A 22,851-nucleotide genomic window follows, 5' to 3' on the forward strand; every position below is an offset into this window, starting at 1 on the left:
GGTTAAGGGCTGACTCAATGTGCTCTTCTGTGCCAGGCAGTTACACTGCGAATCTAAGGGCTGAGAAAAAGCGTTTATTTCGGGCTGAAAAACACGTTTTGAAAACTGTGTTGTTCCTGCCCTAAAAGTTACATGGTGGTTACCAAAGTTGCCAAAACGTGTTTATTTCTGCTGAAAAACACGATTTGACAATTTCTGCACACTGGGGTTAAGGGCTGACTCAATGTGCTCTTCTGAGCCAGGCAGTTACACAGCGATTCTAAGGGCTGACAAAACGCGTTTATTTCGGGCTGAAAAACACGTTTTGAAAACTGTGTTGTTCCTGCCCTATAAGTTACATGGTGGTGACCAAAGTTGCCAAAACGTCTTTATTTCTGCTGAAAAACACGTTTTGACAATTTCTGAGCACTGGGGTTAAGGGCTGACTCAATGTGCTCTTCTGAGCCAGGCAGTTACACAGCGATTCTAAGGGCTGACAAAACGCGTTTATTTCGGGCTGAAAAACACGTTTTGAAAACTGTGTTGTTCCTGCCCTATAAGTTACATGGTGGTGACCAAAGTTGCCAAAACGTGTTTATTTCTGCTGAAAAACACGTTTTGACAATTTCTGAGCACTGGGGTTAAGGGCTGACTCAGTGTGCTCTTCTGAGCCAGGCAGTTACACTGCGAATCTAAGGGCTGAGAAAAAGCGTTTATTTCGGGCTGAAAAACACGTTTTGAAAACTGTGTTGTTCCTACCCTATAAGTTACATGGGGGTTACCAAAGTTGCCAAAACATGTTTATTTCTGCTGAAAAACACGTTTTGACAATTTCTGTACACTGGGGTTAAGGGCTGACTCAATGTGCTCTTCTGAGCCAGGCAGTTACACTGCGATTCTAAGGGCTGACAAAACGCGTTTATTTCGGGCTGAAAAACACGTTTTGAAAACTGTGCTGTTCCTGCCCTATAAGTTACATGGTGGTGACCAAAGTTGCCAAAACATGTTTATTTCTGCTGAAAAACACGTTTTGACAATTTCTGAGCACTGGGGTTAAGGGCTGACTCAGTGTGCTCTTCTGAGCCAGGCAGTTACACTGCGAATCTAAGGGCTGAGAAAAAGCGTTTATTTCGGGCTGAAAAACACGTTTTGAAAACTGTGTTGTTCCTACCCTATAAGTTACATGGGGGTTACCAAAGTTGCCAAAACATGTTTATTTCTGCTGAAAAACACGTTTTGACAATTTCTGAGCACTGGGGTTAAGGGCTGACTCAATGTGCTCTTCTGAGCCAGGCAGTTACACTGCGATTCTAAGGGCTGACAAAACGCGTTTATTTCGGGCTGAAAAACACGTTTTGAAAACTGTGCTGTTCCTGCCCTATAAGTTACATGGTGGTGACCAAAGTTGCCAAAACGTCTTTATTTCTGCTGAAAAACACGTTTTGAAAATTTCTGAGCACTGGGGTTAAGGGCTGACTCAATGTGCTCTTCTGAGCCAGGCAGTTACACTGCGAATCTAAGGGCTGAGAAAAAGCGTTTATTTCGGGCTGAAAAACACGTTTTGAAAACTGTGTTGTTCCTACCCTATAAGTTACATGGGGGTTACCAAAGTTGCCAAAACATGTTTATTTCTGCTGAAAAACACGTTTTGACAATTTCTGTACACTGGGGTTAAGGGCTGACTCAATGTGCTCTTCTGAGCCAGGCAGTTACACAGCGATTCTAAGGGCTGACAAAACGCGTTTATTTCGGGCTGAAAAACACGTTTTGAAAACTGTGCTGTTCCTGCCCTATAAGTTACATGGTGGTGACCAAAGTTGCCAAAACGTCTTTATTTCTGCTGAAAAACACGTTTTGACAATTTCTGAGCACTGGGGTTAAGGGCTGACTCAATGTGCTCTTCTGTGCCAGGCAGTTACACTGCGAATCTAAGGGCTGAGAAAAAGCGTTTATTTCGGGCTGAAAAACACGTTTTGAAAACTGTGTTGTTCCTACCCTATAAGTTACATGGAGGTTACCAAAGTTGCCAAAACATGTTTATTTCTGCTGAAAAACACATTTTGACAATTTCTGTACACTGGGGTTAAGGGCTGACTCAATGTGCTCTTCTGAGCCAGGCAGTTACACAGCGATTCTAAGGGCTGACAAAACGCGTTTATTTCGGGCTGAAAAACACGTTTTGAAAACTGTGTTGTTCCTGCCCTAAAAGTTACATGGTGGTGACCAAAGTTGCCAAAACGTGTTTATTTCTGCTGAAAAACACGATTTGACAATTTCTGAGCACTGGGGTTAAGGGCTGACTCAGTGTGCTCTTCTGAGCCAGGCAGTTACACAGCGATTCTAAGGGCTGACAAAACGCGTTTATTTCGGGCTGAAAAACACGTTTTGAAAACTGTGCTGTTCCTGCCCTATAAGTTACATGGAGGTTACCAAAGTTGCCAAAACATGTTTATTTCTGCTGAAAAACACATTTTGACAATTTCTGTACACTGGGGTTAAGGGCTGACTCAATGTGCTCTTCTGAGCCAGGCAGTTACACAGCGATTCTAAGGGCTGACAAAACGCGTTTATTTCGGGCTGAAAAACACGTTTTGAAAACTGTGTTGTTCCTGCCCTAAAAGTTACATGGTGGTGACCAAAGTTGCCAAAACGTGTTTATTTCTGCTGAAAAACACGATTTGACAATTTCTGAGCACTGGGGTTAAGGGCTGACTCAATGTGCTCTTCTGAGCCAGGCAGTTACACTGCGAATCTAAGGGCTGAGAAAAAGCGTTTATTTCGGGCTGAAAAACACGTTTTGAAAACTGTGCTGTTCCTGCCCTATAAGTTACATGGTGGTGACCAAAGTTGCCAAAACATGTTTATTTCTGCTGAAAAACACGTTTTGACAATTTCTGAGCACTGGGGTTAAGGGCTGACTCAATGTGCTCTTCTGAGCCAGGCAGTTACACAGCGATTCTAAGGGCTGACAAAACGCGTTTATTTCGGGCTGAAAAACACGTTTTGAAAACTGTGTTGTTCCTGCCCTATAAGTTACATGGTGGTGACCAAAGTTGCCAAAACATGTTTATTTCTGCTGAAAAACACGTTTTGACAATTTCTGAGCACTGGGGTTAAGGGCTGACTCAGTGTGCTCTTCTGAGCCAGGCAGTTACACTGCGAATCTAAGGGCTGAGAAAAAGCGTTTATTTCGGGCTGAAAAACACGTTTTGAAAACTGTGTTGTTCCTACCCTATAAGTTACATGGGGGTTACCAAAGTTGCCAAAACATGTTTATTTCTGCTGAAAAACACGTTTTGACAATTTCTGTACACTGGGGTTAAGGGCTGACTCAATGTGCTCTTCTGAGCCAGGCAGTTACACTGCGATTCTAAGGGCTGACAAAACGCGTTTATTTCGGGCTGAAAAACACGTTTTGAAAACTGTGCTGTTCCTGCCCTATAAGTTACATGGTGGTGACCAAAGTTGCCAAAACGATCTTATTTCTGCTGAAAAACACGTTTTGACAATTTCTGAGCACTGGGGTTAAGGGCTGACTCAATGTGCTCTTCTGAGCCAGGCAGTTACACTGCGAATCTAAGGGCTGAGAAAAAGCGTTTATTTCGGGCTGAAAAACACGTTTTGAAAACTGTGTTGTTCCTACCCTATAAGTTACATGGGGGTTACCAAAGTTGCCAAAACATGTTTATTTCTGCTGAAAAACACGTTTTGACAATTTCTGTACACTGGGGTTAAGGGCTGACTCAATGTGCTCTTCTGAGCCAGGCAGTTACACAGCGATTCTAAGGGCTGACAAAACGCGTTTATTTCGGGCTGAAAAACACGTTTTGAAAACTGTGCTGTTCCTGCCCTATAAGTTACATGGTGGTGACCAAAGTTGCCAAAACGTCTTTATTTCTGCTGAAAAACACGTTTTGACAATTTCTGAGCACTGGGGTTAAGGGCTGACTCAATGTGCTCTTCTGTGCCAGGCAGTTACACTGCGAATCTAAGGGCTGAGAAAAAGCGTTTATTTCGGGCTGAAAAACACGTTTTGAAAACTGTGTTGTTCCTACCCTATAAGTTACATGGGGGTTACCAAAGTTGCCAAAACATGTTTATTTCTGCTGAAAAACACATTTTGACAATTTCTGTACACTGGGGTTAAGGGCTGACTCAATGTGCTCTTCTGAGCCAGGCAGTTACACAGCGATTCTAAGGGCTGACAAAACGCGTTTATTTCGGGCTGAAAAACACGTTTTGAAAACTGTGTTGTTCCTGCCCTAAAAGTTACATGGTGGTGACCAAAGTTGCCAAAACGTGTTTATTTCTGCTGAAAAACACGATTTGACAATTTCTGAGCACTGGGGTTAAGGGCTGACTCAATGTGCTCTTCTGAGCCAGGCAGTTACACTGCGAATCTAAGGGCTGAGAAAAAGCGTTTATTTCGGGCTGAAAAACACGTTTTGAAAACTGTGCTGTTCCTGCCCTATAAGTTACATGGTGGTGACCAAAGTTGCCAAAACGTCTTTATTTCTGCTGAAAAACACGTTTTGACATTTCTGAGCACTGGGGTTAAGGGCTGACTCAATGTGCTCTTCTGAGCCAGGCAGTTACACTGCGAATCTAAGGGCTGAGAAAAAGCGTTTATTTCGGGCTGAAAAACACGTTTTGAAAACTGTGTTGTTCCTGCCCTATAAGTTACACGGGGGTTACCAAAGTTGCCAAAACATGTTCATTTCTGCTGAAAAACACGTTTTGACAATTTCTGTACACTGGGGTTAAGGGCTGACTCAATGTGCTCTTCTGAGCCAGGCAGTTACACAGCGATTCTAAGGGCTGACAAAACGCGTTTATTTCGGGCTGAAAAACACGTTTTGAAAACTGTGCTGTTCCTGCCCTATAAGTTACATGGTGGTGACCAAAGTTGCCAAAACGTCTTTATTTCTGCTGAAAAACACGTTTTGACAATTTCTGAGCACTGGGGTTAAGGGCTGACTCAATGTGCTCTTCTGTGCCAGGCAGTTACACTGCGAATCTAAGGGCTGAGAAAAAGCGTTTATTTCGGGCTGAAAAACACGTTTTGAAAACTGTGTTGTTCCTACCCTATAAGTTACATGGAGGTTACCAAAGTTGCCAAAACATGTTTATTTCTGCTGAAAAACACATTTTGACAATTTCTGTACACTGGGGTTAAGGGCTGACTCAATGTGCTCTTCTGAGCCAGGCAGTTACACAGCGATTCTAAGGGCTGACAAAACGCGTTTATTTCGGGCTGAAAAACACGTTTTGAAAACTGTGTTGTTCCTGCCCTAAAAGTTACATGGTGGTGACCAAAGTTGCCAAAACGTGTTTATTTCTGCTGAAAAACACGATTTGACAATTTCTGAGCACTGGGGTTAAGGGCTGACTCAGTGTGCTCTTCTGAGCCAGGCAGTTACACAGCGATTCTAAGGGCTGACAAAACGCGTTTATTTCGGGCTGAAAAACACGTTTTGAAAACTGTGCTGTTCCTGCCCTATAAGTTACATGGAGGTTACCAAAGTTGCCAAAACATGTTTATTTCTGCTGAAAAACACATTTTGACAATTTCTGTACACTGGGGTTAAGGGCTGACTCAATGTGCTCTTCTGAGCCAGGCAGTTACACAGCGATTCTAAGGGCTGACAAAACGCGTTTATTTCGGGCTGAAAAACACGTTTTGAAAACTGTGTTGTTCCTGCCCTAAAAGTTACATGGTGGTGACCAAAGTTGCCAAAACGTGTTTATTTCTGCTGAAAAACACGATTTGACAATTTCTGAGCACTGGGGTTAAGGGCTGACTCAATGTGCTCTTCTGAGCCAGGCAGTTACACTGCGAATCTAAGGGCTGAGAAAAAGCGTTTATTTCGGGCTGAAAAACACGTTTTGAAAACTGTGCTGTTCCTGCCCTATAAGTTACATGGTGGTGACCAAAGTTGCCAAAACATGTTTATTTCTGCTGAAAAACACGTTTTGACAATTTCTGAGCACTGGGGTTAAGGGCTGACTCAATGTGCTCTTCTGAGCCAGGCAGTTACACAGCGATTCTAAGGGCTGACAAAACGCGTTTATTTCGGGCTGAAAAACACGTTTTGAAAACTGTGTTGTTCCTGCCCTATAAGTTACATGGTGGTGACCAAAGTTGCCAAAACATGTTTATTTCTGCTGAAAAACACGTTTTGACAATTTCTGAGCACTGGGGTTAAGGGCTGACTCAGTGTGCTCTTCTGAGCCAGGCAGTTACACTGCGAATCTAAGGGCTGAGAAAAAGCGTTTATTTCGGGCTGAAAAACACGTTTTGAAAACTGTGTTGTTCCTACCCTATAAGTTACATGGGGGTTACCAAAGTTGCCAAAACATGTTTATTTCTGCTGAAAAACACGTTTTGACAATTTCTGTACACTGGGGTTAAGGGCTGACTCAATGTGCTCTTCTGAGCCAGGCAGTTACACTGCGATTCTAAGGGCTGACAAAACGCGTTTATTTCGGGCTGAAAAACACGTTTTGAAAACTGTGCTGTTCCTGCCCTATAAGTTACATGGTGGTGACCAAAGTTGCCAAAACGATCTTATTTCTGCTGAAAAACACGTTTTGACAATTTCTGAGCACTGGGGTTAAGGGCTGACTCAATGTGCTCTTCTGAGCCAGGCAGTTACACTGCGAATCTAAGGGCTGAGAAAAAGCGTTTATTTCGGGCTGAAAAACACGTTTTGAAAACTGTGTTGTTCCTACCCTATAAGTTACATGGGGGTTACCAAAGTTGCCAAAACATGTTTATTTCTGCTGAAAAACACGTTTTGACAATTTCTGTACACTGGGGTTAAGGGCTGACTCAATGTGCTCTTCTGAGCCAGGCAGTTACACAGCGATTCTAAGGGCTGACAAAACGCGTTTATTTCGGGCTGAAAAACACGTTTTGAAAACTGTGCTGTTCCTGCCCTATAAGTTACATGGTGGTGACCAAAGTTGCCAAAACGTCTTTATTTCTGCTGAAAAACACGTTTTGACAATTTCTGAGCACTGGGGTTAAGGGCTGACTCAATGTGCTCTTCTGTGCCAGGCAGTTACACTGCGAATCTAAGGGCTGAGAAAAAGCGTTTATTTCGGGCTGAAAAACACGTTTTGAAAACTGTGTTGTTCCTGCCCTAAAAGTTACATGGTGGTTACCAAAGTTGCCAAAACGTGTTTATTTCTGCTGAAAAACACGATTTGACAATTTCTGCACACTGGGGTTAAGGGCTGACTCAATGTGCTCTTCTGAGCCAGGCAGTTACACAGCGATTCTAAGGGCTGACAAAACGCGTTTATTTCGGGCTGAAAAACACGTTTTGAAAACTGTGTTGTTCCTGCCCTATAAGTTACATGGTGGTGACCAAAGTTGCCAAAACGTCTTTATTTCTGCTGAAAAACACGTTTTGATAATTTCTGAGCACTGGGGTTAAGGGCTGACTCAATGTGCTCTTCTGAGCCAGGCAGTTACACAGCGATTCTAAGGGCTGACAAAACGCGTTTATTTCGGGCTGAAAAACACGTTTTGAAAACTGTGTTGTTCCTGCCCTATAAGTTACATGGTGGTGACCAAAGTTGCCAAAACGTGTTTATTTCTGCTGAAAAACACGTTTTGACAATTTCTGAGCACTGGGGTTAAGGGCTGACTCAGTGTGCTCTTCTGAGCCAGGCAGTTACACTGCGAATCTAAGGGCTGAGAAAAAGCGTTTATTTCGGGCTGAAAAACACGTTTTGAAAACTGTGTTGTTCCTACCCTATAAGTTACATGGGGGTTACCAAAGTTGCCAAAACATGTTTATTTCTGCTGAAAAACACGTTTTGACAATTTCTGTACACTGGGGTTAAGGGCTGACTCAATGTGCTCTTCTGAGCCAGGCAGTTACACTGCGATTCTAAGGGCTGACAAAACGCGTTTATTTCGGGCTGAAAAACACGTTTTGAAAACTGTGCTGTTCCTGCCCTATAAGTTACATGGTGGTGACCAAAGTTGCCAAAACATGTTTATTTCTGCTGAAAAACACGTTTTGACAATTTCTGAGCACTGGGGTTAAGGGCTGACTCAGTGTGCTCTTCTGAGCCAGGCAGTTACACTGCGAATCTAAGGGCTGAGAAAAAGCGTTTATTTCGGGCTGAAAAACACGTTTTGAAAACTGTGTTGTTCCTACCCTATAAGTTACATGGGGGTTACCAAAGTTGCCAAAACATGTTTATTTCTGCTGAAAAACACGTTTTGACAATTTCTGAGCACTGGGGTTAAGGGCTGACTCAATGTGCTCTTCTGAGCCAGGCAGTTACACTGCGATTCTAAGGGCTGACAAAACGCGTTTATTTCGGGCTGAAAAACACGTTTTGAAAACTGTGCTGTTCCTGCCCTATAAGTTACATGGTGGTGACCAAAGTTGCCAAAACGTCTTTATTTCTGCTGAAAAACACGTTTTGAAAATTTCTGAGCACTGGGGTTAAGGGCTGACTCAATGTGCTCTTCTGAGCCAGGCAGTTACACTGCGAATCTAAGGGCTGAGAAAAAGCGTTTATTTCGGGCTGAAAAACACGTTTTGAAAACTGTGTTGTTCCTACCCTATAAGTTACATGGGGGTTACCAAAGTTGCCAAAACATGTTTATTTCTGCTGAAAAACACGTTTTGACAATTTCTGTACACTGGGGTTAAGGGCTGACTCAATGTGCTCTTCTGAGCCAGGCAGTTACACAGCGATTCTAAGGGCTGACAAAACGCGTTTATTTCGGGCTGAAAAACACGTTTTGAAAACTGTGCTGTTCCTGCCCTATAAGTTACATGGTGGTGACCAAAGTTGCCAAAACGTCTTTATTTCTGCTGAAAAACACGTTTTGACAATTTCTGAGCACTGGGGTTAAGGGCTGACTCAATGTGCTCTTCTGTGCCAGGCAGTTACACTGCGAATCTAAGGGCTGAGAAAAAGCGTTTATTTCGGGCTGAAAAACACGTTTTGAAAACTGTGTTGTTCCTACCCTATAAGTTACATGGAGGTTACCAAAGTTGCCAAAACATGTTTATTTCTGCTGAAAAACACATTTTGACAATTTCTGTACACTGGGGTTAAGGGCTGACTCAATGTGCTCTTCTGAGCCAGGCAGTTACACAGCGATTCTAAGGGCTGACAAAACGCGTTTATTTCGGGCTGAAAAACACGTTTTGAAAACTGTGTTGTTCCTGCCCTAAAAGTTACATGGTGGTGACCAAAGTTGCCAAAACGTGTTTATTTCTGCTGAAAAACACGATTTGACAATTTCTGAGCACTGGGGTTAAGGGCTGACTCAGTGTGCTCTTCTGAGCCAGGCAGTTACACAGCGATTCTAAGGGCTGACAAAACGCGTTTATTTCGGGCTGAAAAACACGTTTTGAAAACTGTGCTGTTCCTGCCCTATAAGTTACATGGAGGTTACCAAAGTTGCCAAAACATGTTTATTTCTGCTGAAAAACACATTTTGACAATTTCTGTACACTGGGGTTAAGGGCTGACTCAATGTGCTCTTCTGAGCCAGGCAGTTACACAGCGATTCTAAGGGCTGACAAAACGCGTTTATTTCGGGCTGAAAAACACGTTTTGAAAACTGTGTTGTTCCTGCCCTAAAAGTTACATGGTGGTGACCAAAGTTGCCAAAACGTGTTTATTTCTGCTGAAAAACACGATTTGACAATTTCTGAGCACTGGGGTTAAGGGCTGACTCAATGTGCTCTTCTGAGCCAGGCAGTTACACTGCGAATCTAAGGGCTGAGAAAAAGCGTTTATTTCGGGCTGAAAAACACGTTTTGAAAACTGTGCTGTTCCTGCCCTATAAGTTACATGGTGGTGACCAAAGTTGCCAAAACATGTTTATTTCTGCTGAAAAACACGTTTTGACAATTTCTGAGCACTGGGGTTAAGGGCTGACTCAATGTGCTCTTCTGAGCCAGGCAGTTACACAGCGATTCTAAGGGCTGACAAAACGCGTTTATTTCGGGCTGAAAAACACGTTTTGAAAACTGTGTTGTTCCTGCCCTATAAGTTACATGGTGGTGACCAAAGTTGCCAAAACATGTTTATTTCTGCTGAAAAACACGTTTTGACAATTTCTGAGCACTGGGGTTAAGGGCTGACTCAGTGTGCTCTTCTGAGCCAGGCAGTTACACTGCGAATCTAAGGGCTGAGAAAAAGCGTTTATTTCGGGCTGAAAAACACGTTTTGAAAACTGTGTTGTTCCTACCCTATAAGTTACATGGGGGTTACCAAAGTTGCCAAAACATGTTTATTTCTGCTGAAAAACACGTTTTGACAATTTCTGTACACTGGGGTTAAGGGCTGACTCAATGTGCTCTTCTGAGCCAGGCAGTTACACTGCGATTCTAAGGGCTGACAAAACGCGTTTATTTCGGGCTGAAAAACACGTTTTGAAAACTGTGCTGTTCCTGCCCTATAAGTTACATGGTGGTGACCAAAGTTGCCAAAACGATCTTATTTCTGCTGAAAAACACGTTTTGACAATTTCTGAGCACTGGGGTTAAGGGCTGACTCAATGTGCTCTTCTGAGCCAGGCAGTTACACTGCGAATCTAAGGGCTGAGAAAAAGCGTTTATTTCGGGCTGAAAAACACGTTTTGAAAACTGTGTTGTTCCTACCCTATAAGTTACATGGGGGTTACCAAAGTTGCCAAAACATGTTTATTTCTGCTGAAAAACACGTTTTGACAATTTCTGTACACTGGGGTTAAGGGCTGACTCAATGTGCTCTTCTGAGCCAGGCAGTTACACAGCGATTCTAAGGGCTGACAAAACGCGTTTATTTCGGGCTGAAAAACACGTTTTGAAAACTGTGCTGTTCCTGCCCTATAAGTTACATGGTGGTGACCAAAGTTACCAAAACGTCTTTATTTCTGCTGAAAAACACGTTTTGACAATTTCTGAGCACTGGGGTTAAGGGCTGACTCAATGTGCTCTTCTGTGCCAGGCAGTTACACTGCGAATCTAAGGGCTGAGAAAAAGCGTTTATTTCGGGCTGAAAAACACGTTTTGAAAACTGTGTTGTTCCTACCCTATAAGTTACATGGGGGTTACCAAAGTTGCCAAAACATGTTTATTTCTGCTGAAAAACACATTTTGACAATTTCTGTACACTGGGGTTAAGGGCTGACTCAATGTGCTCTTCTGAGCCAGGCAGTTACACAGCGATTCTAAGGGCTGACAAAACGCGTTTATTTCGGGCTGAAAAACACGTTTTGAAAACTGTGTTGTTCCTGCCCTAAAAGTTACATGGTGGTGACCAAAGTTGCCAAAACGTGTTTATTTCTGCTGAAAAACACGATTTGACAATTTCTGAGCACTGGGGTTAAGGGCTGACTCAATGTGCTCTTCTGAGCCAGGCAGTTACACTGCGAATCTAAGGGCTGAGAAAAAGCGTTTATTTCGGGCTGAAAAACACGTTTTGAAAACTGTGCTGTTCCTGCCCTATAAGTTACATGGTGGTGACCAAAGTTGCCAAAACGTCTTTATTTCTGCTGAAAAACACGTTTTGACATTTCTGAGCACTGGGGTTAAGGGCTGACTCAATGTGCTCTTCTGAGCCAGGCAGTTACACTGCGAATCTAAGGGCTGAGAAAAAGCGTTTATTTCGGGCTGAAAAACACGTTTTGAAAACTGTGTTGTTCCTGCCCTATAAGTTACACGGGGGTTACCAAAGTTGCCAAAACATGTTCATTTCTGCTGAAAAACACGTTTTGACAATTTCTGTACACTGGGGTTAAGGGCTGACTCAATGTGCTCTTCTGAGCCAGGCAGTTACACAGCGATTCTAAGGGCTGACAAAACGCGTTTATTTCGGGCTGAAAAACACGTTTTGAAAACTGTGTTGTTCCTGCCCTAAAAGTTACATGGTGGTGACCAAAGTTGCCAAAACGTGTTTATTTCTGCTGAAAAACACGATTTGACAATTTCTGAGCACTGGGGTTAAGGGCTGACTCAGTGTGCTCTTCTGAGCCAGGCAGTTACACAGCGATTCTAAGGGCTGACAAAACGCGTTTATTTCGGGCTGAAAAACACGTTTTGAAAACTGTGCTGTTCCTGCCCTATAAGTTACATGGAGGTTACCAAAGTTGCCAAAACATGTTTATTTCTGCTGAAAAACACATTTTGACAATTTCTGTACACTGGGGTTAAGGGCTGACTCAATGTGCTCTTCTGAGCCAGGCAGTTACACAGCGATTCTAAGGGCTGACAAAACGCGTTTATTTCGGGCTGAAAAACACGTTTTGAAAACTGTGTTGTTCCTGCCCTAAAAGTTACATGGTGGTGACCAAAGTTGCCAAAACGTGTTTATTTCTGCTGAAAAACACGATTTGACAATTTCTGAGCACTGGGGTTAAGGGCTGACTCAATGTGCTCTTCTGAGCCAGGCAGTTACACTGCGAATCTAAGGGCTGAGAAAAAGCGTTTATTTCGGGCTGAAAAACACGTTTTGAAAACTGTGCTGTTCCTGCCCTATAAGTTACATGGTGGTGACCAAAGTTGCCAAAACATGTTTATTTCTGCTGAAAAACACGTTTTGACAATTTCTGAGCACTGGGGTTAAGGGCTGACTCAATGTGCTCTTCTGAGCCAGGCAGTTACACAGCGATTCTAAGGGCTGACAAAACGCGTTTATTTCGGGCTGAAAAACACGTTTTGAAAACTGTGTTGTTCCTGCCCTATAAGTTACATGGTGGTGACCAAAGTTGCCAAAACATGTTTATTTCTGCTGAAAAACACGTTTTGACAATTTCTGAGCACTGGGGTTAAGGGCTGACTCAGTGTGCTCTTCTGAGCCAGGCAGTTACACTGCGAATCTAAGGGCTGAGAAAAAGCGTTTATTTCGGGCTGAAAAACACGTTTTGAAAACTGTGTTGTTCCTACCCTATAAGTTACATGGGGGTTACCAAAGTTGCCAAAACATGTTTATTTCTGCTGAAAAACACGTTTTGACAATTTCTGTACACTGGGGTTAAGGGCTGACTCAATGTGCTCTTCTGAGCCAGGCAGTTACACTGCGATTCTAAGGGCTGACAAAACGCGTTTATTTCGGGCTGAAAAACACGTTTTGAAAACTGTGCTGTTCCTGCCCTATAAGTTACATGGTGGTGACCAAAGTTGCCAAAACGATCTTATTTCTGCTGAAAAACACGTTTTGACAATTTCTGAGCACTGGGGTTAAGGGCTGACTCAATGTGCTCTTCTGAGCCAGGCAGTTACACTGCGAATCTAAGGGCTGAGAAAAAGCGTTTATTTCGGGCTGAAAAACACGTTTTGAAAACTGTGTTGTTCCTACCCTATAAGTTACATGGGGGTTACCAAAGTTGCCAAAACATGTTTATTTCTGCTGAAAAACACGTTTTGACAATTTCTGTACACTGGGGTTAAGGGCTGACTCAATGTGCTCTTCTGAGCCAGGCAGTTACACAGCGATTCTAAGGGCTGACAAAACGCGTTTATTTCGGGCTGAAAAACACGTTTTGAAAACTGTGCTGTTCCTGCCCTATAAGTTACATGGTGGTGACCAAAGTTGCCAAAACGTCTTTATTTCTGCTGAAAAACACGTTTTGACAATTTCTGAGCACTGGGGTTAAGGGCTGACTCAATGTGCTCTTCTGTGCCAGGCAGTTACACTGCGAATCTAAGGGCTGAGAAAAAGCGTTTATTTCGGGCTGAAAAACACGTTTTGAAAACTGTGTTGTTCCTGCCCTAAAAGTTACATGGTGGTTACCAAAGTTGCCAAAACGTGTTTATTTCTGCTGAAAAACACGATTTGACAATTTCTGCACACTGGGGTTAAGGGCTGACTCAATGTGCTCTTCTGAGCCAGGCAGTTACACAGCGATTCTAAGGGCTGACAAAACGCGTTTATTTCGGGCTGAAAAACACGTTTTGAAAACTGTGTTGTTCCTGCCCTATAAGTTACATGGTGGTGACCAAAGTTGCCAAAACGTCTTTATTTCTGCTGAAAAACACGTTTTGACAATTTCTGAGCACTGGGGTTAAGGGCTGACTCAATGTGCTCTTCTGAGCCAGGCAGTTACACAGCGATTCTAAGGGCTGACAAAACGCGTTTATTTCGGGCTGAAAAACACGTTTTGAAAACTGTGTTGTTCCTGCCCTATAAGTTACATGGTGGTGACCAAAGTTGCCAAAACGTGTTTATTTCTGCTGAAAAACACGTTTTGACAATTTCTGAGCACTGGGGTTAAGGGCTGACTCAGTGTGCTCTTCTGAGCCAGGCAGTTACACTGCGAATCTAAGGACTGAGAAAAAGCGTTTATTTCGGGCTGAAAAACACGTTTTGAAAACTGTGTTGTTCCTACCCTATAAGTTACATGGGGGTTACCAAAGTTGCCAAAACATGTTTATTTCTGCTGAAAAACACGTTTTGACAATTTCTGTACACTGGGGTTAAGGGCTGACTCAATGTGCTCTTCTGAGCCAGGCAGTTACACTGCGATTCTAAGGGCTGACAAAACGCGTTTATTTCGGGCTGAAAAACACGTTTTGAAAACTGTGCTGTTCCTGCCCTATAAGTTACATGGTGGTGACCAAAGTTGCCAAAACATGTTTATTTCTGCTGAAAAACACGTTTTGACAATTTCTGAGCACTGGGGTTAAGGGCTGACTCAGTGTGCTCTTCTGAGCCAGGCAGTTACACTGCGAATCTAAGGGCTGAGAAAAAGCGTTTATTTCGGGCTGAAAAACACGTTTTGAAAACTGTGTTGTTCCTACCCTATAAGTTACATGGGGGTTACCAAAGTTGCCAAAACATGTTTATTTCTGCTGAAAAACACGTTTTGACAATTTCTGTACACTGGGGTTAAGGGCTGACTCAATGTGCTCTTCTGAGCCAGGCAGTTACACTGCGATTCTAAGGGCTGACAAAACGCGTTTATTTCGGGCTGAAAAACACGTTTTGAAAACTGTGCTGTTCCTGCCCTATAAGTTACATGGTGGTGACCAAAGTTGCCAAAACGTCTTTATTTCTGCTGAAAAACACGTTTTGAAAATTTCTGAGCACTGGGGTTAAGGGCTGACTCAATGTGCTCTTCTGAGCCAGGCAGTTACACTGCGAATCTAAGGGCTGAGAAAAAGCGTTTATTTCGGGCTGAAAAACACGTTTTGAAAACTGTGTTGTTCCTACCCTATAAGTTACATGGAGGTTACCAAAGTTGCCAAAACATGTTTATTTCTGCTGAAAAACACATTTTGACAATTTCTGTACACTGGGGTTAAGGGCTGACTCAATGTGCTCTTCTGAGCCAGGCAGTTACACAGCGATTCTAAGGACTGACAAAACGCGTTTATTTCGGGCTGAAAAACACGTTTTGAAAACTGTGTTGTTCCTGCCCTAAAAGTTACATGGTGGTGACCAAAGTTGCCAAAACGTGTTTATTTCTGCTGAAAAACACGATTTGACAATTTCTGAGCACTGGGGTTAAGGGCTGACTCAATGTGCTCTTCTGAGCCAGGCAGTTACACAGCGATTCTAAGGGCTGACAAAACGCGTTTATTTCGGGCTGAAAAACACGTTTTGAAAACTGTGTTGTTCCTGCCCTATAAGTTACATGGTGGTGACCAAAGTTGCCAAAACATGTTTATTTCTGCTGAAAAACACGTTTTGACAATTTCTGAGCACTGGGGTTAAGGGCTGACTCAGTGTGCTCTTCTGAGCCAGGCAGTTACACTGCGAATCTAAGGGCTGATTAAAAGCGTTTATTTCGGGCTGAAAAACACGTTTTGAAAACTGTGTTGTTCCTACCCTATAAGTTACATGGGGGTTACCAAAGTTGCCAAAACATGTTTATTTCTGCTGAAAAACACGTTTTGACAATTTCTGTACACTGGGGTTAAGGGCTGACTCAATGTGCTCTTCTGAGCCAGGCAGTTACACTGCGATTCTAAGGGCTGACAAAACGCGTTTATTTCGGGCTGAAAAACACGTTTTGAAAACTGTGCTGTTCCTGCCCTATAAGTTACATGGTGGTGACCAAAGTTGCCAAAACGATCTTATTTCTGCTGAAAAACACGTTTTGACAATTTCTGAGCACTGGGGTTAAGGGCTGACTCAATGTGCTCTTCTGAGCCAGGCAGTTACACTGCGAATCTAAGGGCTGAGAAAAAGCGTTTATTTCGGGCTGAAAAACACGTTTTGAAAACTGTGTTGTTCCTACCCTATAAGTTACATGGGGGTTACCAAAGTTGCCAAAACATGTTTATTTCTGCTGAAAAACACGTTTTGACAATTTCTGTACACTGGGGTTAAGGGCTGACTCAATGTGCTCTTCTGAGCCAGGCAGTTACACAGCGATTCTAAGGGCTGACAAAACGCGTTTATTTCGGGCTGAAAAACACGTTTTGAAAACTGTGCTGTTCCTGCCCTATAAGTTACATGGTGGTGACCAAAGTTGCCAAAACGTCTTTATTTCTGCTGAAAAACACGTTTTGACAATTTCTGAGCACTGGGGTTAAGGGCTGACTCAATGTGCTCTTCTGTGCCAGGCAGTTACACTGCGAATCTAAGGGCTGAGAAAAAGCGTTTATTTCGGGCTGAAAAACACGTTTTGAAAACTGTGTTGTTCCTACCCTATAAGTTACATGGGGGTTACCAAAGTTGCCAAAACATGTTTATTTCTGCTGAAAAACACATTTTGACAATTTCTGTACACTGGGGTTAAGGGCTGACTCAATGTGCTCTTCTGAGCCAGGCAGTTACACAGCGATTCTAAGGGCTGACAAAACGCGTTTATTTCGGGCTGAAAAACACGTTTTGAAAACTGTGTTGTTCCTGCCCTAAAAGTTACATGGTGGTGACCAAAGTTGCCAAAACGTGTTTATTTCTGCTGAAAAACACGATTTGACAATTTCTGAGCACTGGGGTTAAGGGCTGACTCAATGTGCTCTTCTGAGCCAGGCAGTTACACTGCGAATCTAAGGGCTGAGAAAAAGCGTTTATTTCGGGCTGAAAAACACGTTTTGAAAACTGTGCTGTTCCTGCCCTATAAGTTACATGGTGGTGACCAAAGTTGCCAAAACGTCTTTATTTCTGCTGAAAAACACGTTTTGACAATTTCTGTACACTGGGGTTAAGGGCTGACTCAATGTGCTCTTCTGAGCCAGGCAGTTACACTGCGAATCTAAGGGCTGAGAAAAAGCGTTTATTTCGGGCTGAAAAACACGTTTTGAAAACTGTGTTGTTCCTGCCCTATAAGTTACACGGGGGTTACCAAAGTTGCCAAAACATGTTTATTTCTGCTGAAAAACACGTTTTGACAATTTCTGTACACTGGGGTTAAGGGCTGACTCAATGTGCTCTTCTGAGCCAGGCAGTTACACAGCAATTCTAAAGGCTGACAAAACGCGTTTATTTCGGGCTGAAAAACACGTTTTGAAAACTGTGTTGTTCCTGCCCTATAAGTTACATGGTGGTGACCAAAGTTGCCAAAACGTCTTTATTTCTGCTGAAAAACACGTTTTGACAATTTCTGAGCACTGGGGTTAAGGGCTGACTCAATCTGCTCTTCTGAGCCAGGCAGTTACACTGCGAATCTAAGGGCTGAGAAAAAGCGTTTATTTCGGGCTGAAAAACACGTTTTGAAAACTGTGTTGTTCCTACCCTATAAGTTACATGGGGGTTACCAAAGTTGCCAAAACATGTTTATTTCAGCTGAAAAACACGTTTTGACAATTTCTGTACACTGGGGTTAAGGGCTGACTCAATGTGCTCTTCTGAGCCAGGCAGTTACACAGCGATTCTAAGGGCTGACAAAACGCGTTTATTTCGGGCCGAAAAACACGTTTTGAAAACTGTGTTGTTCCTGCCCTATAAGTTACATGGTGGTGACCAAAGTTGCCAAAACGTCTTTATTTCTGCTGAAAAACACGTTTTGACAATTTCTGAGCACTGGGGTTAAGGGCTGACTCAATGTGCTCTTCTGAGCCAGGCAGTTACACTGCGAATCTTAGGGCTGAGAAAAAGCGTTTATTTCGGGCTGAAAAACACGTTTTGAAAACTGTGCTGTTCCTGCCCTATAAGTTACATGGTGGTGACCAAAGTTGCCAAAACATGTTTATTTCTGCTGAAAAACACGTTTTGACAATTTCTGAGCACTGGGGTTAAGGGCTGACTCAGTGTGCTCTTCTGAGCCAGGCAGTTACACTGCGAATCTAAGGGCTGAGAAAAAGCGTTTATTTCGGGCTGAAAAACACGTTTTGAAAACTGTGTTGTTCCTACCCTATAAGTTACATGGGGGTTACCAAAGTTGCCAAAACATGTTTATTTCTGCTGAAAAACACGTTTTGACAATTTCTGTACACTGGGGTTAAGGGCTGACTCAATGTGCTCTTCTGAGCCAGGCAGTTACACTGCGATTCTAAGGGCTGACAAAACGCGTTTATTTCGGGCTGAAAAACACGTTTTGAAAACTGTGCTGTTCCTGCCCTATAAGTTACATGGTGGTGACCAAAGTTGCCAAAACGTCTTTATTTCTGCTGAAAAACACGTTTTGACAATTTCTGCACACTGGGGTTAAGGGCTGACTCAATGTGCTCTTCTGAGCCAGGCAGTTACACAGCGATTCTAAGGGCTGACAAAACGCGTTTATTTCGGGCTGAAAAACACGTTTTGAAAACTGTGTTGTTCCTGCCCTAAAAGTTACATGGTGGTTACCAAAGTTGCCAAAACGTGTTTATTTCTGCTGAAAAACACGATTTGACAATTTCTGCACACTGGGGTTAAGGGCTGACTCAATGTGCTCTTCTGAGCCAGGCAGTTACACAGCGATTCTAAGGGCTGACAAAACGCGTTTATTTCGGGCTGAAAAACACGTTTTGAAAACTGTGCTGTTCCTGCCCTATAAGTTACATGGTGGTGACCAAAGTTGCCAAAACGTCTTTATTTCTGCTGAAAAACACGTTTTGACAATTTCTGAGCACTGGGGTTAAGGGCTGACTCAATGTGCTCTTCTGAGCCAGGCAGTTACACAGCGATTCTAAGGGCTGACAAAACGCGTTTATTTCGGGCTGAAAAACACGTTTTGAAAACTGTGTTGTTCCTGCCCTATAAGTTACATGGTGGTGACCAAAGTTGCCAAAACGTGTTTATTTCTGCTGAAAAACACGTTTTGACAATTTCTGAGCACTGGGGTTAAGGGCTGACTCAGTGTGCTCTTCTGAGCCAGGCAGTTACACTGCGAATCTAAGGGCTGAGAAAAAGCGTTTATTTCGGGCTGAAAAACACGTTTTGAAAACTGTGTTGTTCCTACCCTATAAGTTACATGGGGGTTACCAAAGTTGCCAAAACATGTTTATTTCTGCTGAAAAACACGTTTTGACAATTTCTGTACACTGGGGTTAAGGGCTGACTCAATGTGCTCTTCTGAGCCAGGCAGTTACACTGCGAATCTAAGGGCTGAGAAAAAGCGTTTATTTCGGGCTGAAAAACACGTTTTGAAAACTGTGCTGTTCCTGCCCTATAAATTACATGGTGGTGACCAAAGTTGCCAAAACGTCTTTATTTCTGCTGAAAAACACGTTTTGACAATTTCTGAGCACTGGGGTTAAGGGCTGACTCAATGTGCTCTTCTGAGCCAGGCAGTTACACTGCGAATCTAAGGGCTGAGAAAAAGCGTTTATTTCGGGCTGAAAAACACGTTTTGAAAACTGTGTTGTTCCTGCCCTATAAGTTACACGGGGGTTACCAAAGTTGCCAAAACATGTTTATTTCTGCTGAAAAACACGTTTTGACAATTTCTGTACACTGGGGTTAAGGGCTGACTCAATGTGCTCTTCTGAGCCAGGCAGTTACACAGCAATTCTAAAGGCTGACAAAACGCGTTTATTTCGGGCTGAAAAACACGTTTTGAAAACTGTGTTGTTCCTGCCCTATAAGTTACATGGTGGTGACCAAAGTTGCCAAAACGTCTTTATTTCTGCTGAAAAACACGTTTTGACAATTTCTGAGCACTGGGGTTAAGGGCTGACTCAATCTGCTCTTCTGAGCCAGGCAGTTACACTGCGATTCTAAGGGCTGACAAAACGCGTTTATTTCGGGCTGAAAAACACGTTTTGAAAACTGTGCTGTTCCTGCCCTATAAGTTACATGGTGGTGACCAAAGTTGCCAAAACGTCTTTATTTCTGCTGAAAAACACGTTTTGACAATTTCTGAGCACTGGGGTTAAGGGCTGACTCAATGTGCTCTTCTGAGCCAGGCAGTTACACTGCGAATCTAAGGGCTGAGAAAAAGCGTTTATTTCGGGCTGAAAAACACGTTTTGAAAACTGTGCTGTTCCTGCCCTATAAGTTACATGGTGGTGACCAAAGTTGCCAAAACGTGTTTATTTCTGCTGAAAAACACGTTTTGACAATTTCTGAGCACTGGGGTTAAGGGCTGACTCAGTGTGCTCTTCTGAGCCAGGCAGTTACACTGCGAATCTAAGGGCTGAGAAAAAGCGTTTATTTCGGGCTGAAAAACACGTTTTGAAAACTGTGTTGTTCCTACCCTATAAGTTACATGGGGGTTACCAAAGTTGCCAAAACATGTTTATTTCTGCTGAAAAACACGTTTTGACAATTTCTGTACACTGGGGTTAAGGGCTGACTCAATGTGCTCTTCTGAGCCAGGCAGTTACACTGCGATTCTAAGGGCTGACAAAACGCGTTTATTTCGGGCTGAAAAACACGTTTTGAAAACTGTGCTGTTCCTGCCCTATAAGTTACATGGTGGTGACCAAAGTTGCCAAAACGTCTTTATTTCTGCTGAAAAACACGTTTTGACAATTTCTGCACACTGGGGTTAAGGGCTGACTCAATGTGCTCTTCTGAGCCAGGCAGTTACACAGCGATTCTAAGGGCTGACAAAACGCGTTTATTTCGGGCTGAAAAACACGTTTTGAAAACTGTGTTGTTCCTGCCCTAAAAGTTACATGGTGGTTACCAAAGTTGCCAAAACGTGTTTATTTCTGCTGAAAAACACGATTTGACAATTTCTGCACACTGGGGTTAAGGGCTGACTCAATGTGCTCTTCTGAGCCAGGCAGTTACACAGCGATTCTAAGGGCTGACAAAACGCGTTTATTTCGGGCTGAAAAACACGTTTTGAAAACTGTGCTGTTCCTGCACTATAAGTTACATGGTGGTGACCAAAGTTGCCAAAACGTCTTTATTTCTGCTGAAAAACACGTTTTGACAATTTCTGAGCACTGGGGTTAAGGGCTGACTCAATGTGCTCTTCTGAGCCAGGCAGTTACACAGCGATTCTAAGGGCTGACAAAACGCGTTTATTTCGGGCTGAAAAACACGTTTTGAAAACTGTGTTGTTCCTGCCCTATAAGTTACATGGTGGTGACCAAAGTTGCCAAAACGTGTTTATTTCTGCTGAAAAACACGTTTTGACAATTTCTGAGCACTGGGGTTAAGGGCTGACTCAGTGTGCTCTTCTGAGCCAGGCAGTTACACTGCGAATCTAAGGGCTGAGAAAAAGCGTTTATTTCGGGCTGAAAAACACGTTTTGAAAACTGTGTTGTTCCTACCCTATAAGTTACATGGGGGTTACCAATGTTGCCAAAACATGTTTATTTCTGCTGAAAAACACGTTTTGACAATTTCTGTACACTGGGGTTAAGGGCTGACTCAATGTGCTCTTCTGAGCCAGGCAGTTACACTGCGATTCTAAGGGCTGACAAAACGCGTTTATTTCGGGCTGAAAAACACGTTTTGAAAACTGTGCTGTTCCTGCCCTATAAGTTACATGGTGGTGACCAAAGTTGCCAAAACGTCTTTATTTCTGCTGAAAAACACGTTTTGAAAATTTCTGAGCACTGGGGTTAAGGGCTGACTCAATGTGCTCTTCTGAGCCAGGCAGTTACACTGCGAATCTAAGGGCTGAGAAAAAGCGTTTATTTCGGGCTGAAAAACACGTTTTGAAAACTGTGTTGTTCCTACCCTATAAGTTACATGGGGGTTACCAAAGTTGCCAAAACATGTTTATTTCTGCTGAAAAACACGTTTTGACAATTTCTGTACACTGGGGTTAAGGGCTGACTCAATGTGCTCTTCTGAGCCAGGCAGTTACACAGCGATTCTAAGGGCTGACAAAACGCGTTTATTTCGGGCTGAAAAACACGTTTTGAAAACTGTGCTGTTCCTGCCCTATAAGTTACATGGTGGTGACCAAAGTTGCCAAAACGTCTTTATTTCTGCTGAAAAACACGTTTTGACAATTTCTGAGCACTGGGGTTAAGGGCTGACTCAATGTGCTCTTCTGTGCCAGGCAGTTACACTGCGAATCTAAGGGCTGAGAAAAAGCGTTTATTTCGGGCTGAAAAACACGTTTTGAAAACTGTGTTGTTCCTACCCTATAAGTTACATGGATGTTACCAAAGTTGCCAAAACATGTTTATTTCTGCTGAAAAACACATTTTGACAATTTCTGTACACTGGGGTTAAGGGCTGACTCAATGTGCTCTTCTGAGCCAGGCAGTTACACAGCGATTCTAAGGGCTGACAAAACGCGTTTATTTCGGGCTGAAAAACACGTTTTGAAAACTGTGTTGTTCCTGCCCTAAAAGTTACATGGTGGTGACCAAAGTTGCCAAAACGTGTTTATTTCTGCTGAAAAACACGATTTGACAATTTCTGAGCACTGGGGTTAAGGGCTGACTCAGTGTGCTCTTCTGAGCCAGGCAGTTACACTGCGAATCTAAGGGCTGAGAAAAAGCGTTTATTTCGGGCTGAAAAACACGTTTTGAAAACTGTGTTGTTCCTACCCTATAAGTTACATGGGGGTTACCAAAGTTGCCAAAACATGTTTATTTCTGCTGAAAAACACGTTTTGACAAT

This window comes from Atractosteus spatula, chromosome 8 (genome assembly GCF_055471065.1).
Source record: "Atractosteus spatula isolate fAtrSpa1 chromosome 8, fAtrSpa1.hap1, whole genome shotgun sequence".
NCBI classification, from domain to species: domain Eukaryota; kingdom Metazoa; phylum Chordata; class Actinopteri; order Semionotiformes; family Lepisosteidae; genus Atractosteus; species Atractosteus spatula.